The sequence below is a fragment of the Siphateles boraxobius genome, unplaced genomic scaffold (genome assembly GCF_051911475.1).
Source record: "Siphateles boraxobius isolate OS27281-9 unplaced genomic scaffold, OSU_SipBor_1 30, whole genome shotgun sequence".
In the NCBI taxonomy this organism is placed as follows: domain Eukaryota; kingdom Metazoa; phylum Chordata; class Actinopteri; order Cypriniformes; family Leuciscidae; genus Siphateles; species Siphateles boraxobius.
In genome coordinates, this window is record NW_027508920.1 from 17991646 (window position 1) to 17995356 (window position 3711).

Genomic DNA, 3711 nt, shown 5'->3' on the forward strand with positions numbered 1-3711 from the left:
ACAACGAGAAGAAGTGACCGGACCCTGAGGAAGATTGTGGAGAAGGACCGATTCCAGACCTTGGGGGACCTGCGGAAGCAGTGGACTGAGTCTGGAGTAGAAACATCCAGAGCCACCGTGCACAGGCGTGTGCAGGAAATGGGCTACAGGTGCCGCATTCCCCAGGTCAAGACACTTTTGAACCAGAAACAGCGGCAGAAGCGCCTGACCTGGGCTACAGAGAAGCAGCACTGGACTGTTGCTCAGTGGTCCAAAGTACTTTTTTGGATGAAAGCAAATTTTGCATGTCATTCGGAAATCAAGGTGTCAGATTCTGGAGGAAGACTGGGGAGAAGGAAATGCCAAAATGCCTGAAGTCCAGTGTCAAGTACCCACAGTCAGTGATGGTCTGGGGTGCCATGTCAGCTGCTGGTGTTGGTCCACTGTGTTTTATCAAGGGCAGGGTCAATAGAGCTAGCTATCAGGAGATTTTGGAGCACTTCATGCTTCCATCTGCTGAAAAGCTTTATGGAGATGAAGATTTCATTTTCACGACCTGGCACCTGCTCACAGTGCCAAAACCACTGGTAAATGGTTTACTGACCATGGTATTACTGAGCTCAATTGGCCTGCCAACTCTCCTGACCTGAACCCCATAGAGAATCTGTGCGATATTGTGAAGAGAAAGTTGAGAGATGCAAGACCCAACACTCTGCATGAGCTTAAGGCCGCTATCGAAGCATCCTGGGCCTCCATAACACCTCAGCAGTGCCACAGGCTGATTGCCTCCATGCCACGCCGCATTGAAGCAGTCATTTCTGCAAAAGGATTCCCGACCAAGTATTGAGTGCATAACTGAACATAATTATTTGAAGGTTGACTTTTTTTGTATTAAAAACACTTCTTTTAGTGGTCGGATGAAATATGCAAATTTTTTGAGATAGGAATTTTGGGTTTTCATGAGCTGTATGCCAAAATCATCAGTATTAAGACAACAAAAGACCTGAAATATTTCAGTTGGTGTGCAATGAATCTAAAATATATGAAAGTTTAATTTTTATCATTACATTATGGAAAATAATGAACTTTATCACAATATGCTAATTTTTTGAGAAGGACCTGTATATACTGAGAAGAGAAGTGCATTTAACAACAGCTCATATTGCATACACCTTCATTTTCTTTGAAAAAACACATTTAGAATGTGTTAATGTTTTTACATTAAGACCACTTGGAATATTTCCAGACCCCTAGAGCTATGTATACAAAAGATCTTCTAACAGTACGGGTTACATTACCTTCTGTACAACTCTTTTTATTAAAAGTGAAAGTAATGTGTTTTGTTACTTTTGTTCTTTATGTTTGCTCCCGCACACACATGAGCAGGCATGTCTAAGTGAGAGTGATTATTCAGTGATTAAAAAATGTAATAAAATAAATAAAAATAAAAATTAACTCAAATAAAGTATATGTTACTTTACTCTTTACATCAAAATCATCCAAGGTAAAATCATGTAGGGGTAATAATGCGTTATCCCTTGACCATATACAGCAAGTGGCTTTCGCACCGAGTAGTAAAATGAACTCAGTTATAGGAACTAGCCACCAGGGCAATCCCCCGAGAACTACATTTAGCCCTAGGGCCACTTTCCTGGTTTCATTCGCATCGTCAGTAGTCAAGTCGAGTCACCCTTATTTATATAGCGCTTTTTACAATGCAGATTGTTTTAAAGCAGCTTTACAGAGATAACAGGAAAATAATGTGGTAACACTTTCTTTTGATGGTCCCTTTTGAACATTCTGTTAACTATAAGTAGCTTTGCAACTACATATCAACTAACTCTCATTAGAGTATTGGTGTACAGTCTGCTTAATATCTGCAAACTCTTTATTGTGATGGTCCACCAACAGACACTCTACTGACTATAATTGACTTTGCAACTACATGTCAACTTATTCTAACCCTACCAGTCTACTAATACTCTACTAATACTCTAATGAGAGTTAGTAGACATGTAGGTGAAATTTTACTTATAGACAACAGAATGTGTTAAAGGGACCATCAAAATAAACTGAAACCAATAATGTTGTAATAATATTGTTAAATATATGATCAAATGTCCCCAACTAAGCAAGCCGAAAGCAAAAGGTGAGAAAGGCGAAAAAGGCAACAGTGGCAAGGAACCAAAACTCCATCGGTGACAGCTAATTTAGTGCCCCAAAAGGCGTTCCTATAACTAAAATCATTCCCAGGTTCTTTGGTGCAAACACACCAAAAAGTGACTTCTTCAATCTTTCTGTGATAGTTATAGGGAGGGCTTGACATTAACACAGCCAACCCGCCAAAAGCAGGTGGATTTCAACAACTGGGTGTAACGCAGTCACTCCTACTAGCCACTTTGGTGGGTTTAATTTTATATATATTGTATACATTTTTCAACTGTAGTCTTTTAAAAAGGCATCTGAAATAAGAAACTAAGTGCAATGTAGTGCTGTCAAAATATTTAGATTTTTCAAAGTATATTGATACTGAAATATCTGAAACGCTTATACTCATTTCCACAGAATATAGATACACGATACCAGCTGAGCTTTCTCACTGTCTCATCTCTCCGACAGCGAGTTACACACAAACCTGCCTCCCCTCACTCACTCACTCACTCACTCACTCACTCACTCCTTTTATTTGCTCCAGATGAATATTGTTGGTGTTACAGGGCTTGAATTTCAGCGTGGGATTGCACAGATTACGCATAATTTTACTCATTCTCGCAGATTTTGTTTCACACCCAAAGTTTGTGCACATAAAGCCGTCTCTCTGTACTAAATCATGTTCTTTTTTGCTGCTTATTAAACTTAAACATTCAAAAACACAAAATAATGTAAAAATGCCGGTTTTGGTGAGTATTCACATAAACACAGTAAGTTATGTTTAAGTGAACGTAAACAGTTGAGAAAGAAAGCACGTGTGTAACATTATAATGGATCTGTGCATCAGGTCTTGATATACCTGCTGCCAAATTATGAGATAATATAAAAAATATCTATATTGCCGTTTTTCCCCATGGTATCAATGTCAACTATGAAACTATGAAAACTTGCCTGCTGTGCGAAAGCTCCTATAGTGTAGGAAGTTTAAGGAACAAAGTTTATTCAAATCCTAATCCATCACTCTGATACGTGAAGCATCTGCACAATGTATTCTGGATGTTGTTCACCATAAAACAGGTAACAAATCATAACACAGGTAAAGATCTCTCTCCATCTCAATGATCTCTCTGCTTTCTCAGCCTCTGTTGGTTTCGCAGCAGCAGTTGGAGGTCAGCGGGCATTTTATTGAGTTGCATCTACAGGAGCAGGGTCCATTTAGCAGATTGCCTGTCAGTGATGATCTTTACTAAAAGGCGGCTGCATGCAGAGAGGGCCTTGGCAAGACACTGTGATGCTGCTGTTTGCTGTGGAGTGGATGCATGTGTAAATTCTCTGACCCATTTATCATGTCGTAAGCCCATTTCATCGCCATATGGTTCTGCTGTCTGAAAAGAGGGTTATTTGTATGCGTATACATTTGACAAGCTCAGGTTGCAAATATCCTTCATGCTGTTGAGTTTTTAATGGATTTGTGCCATAAATCACAAGATATTTTTGGGACATATTGGATTTTTCATAATGCAAACTCTCTTACTCTTTCACTCCAACATAAATTATTTCAAAGATACTTTTGGTGATCAC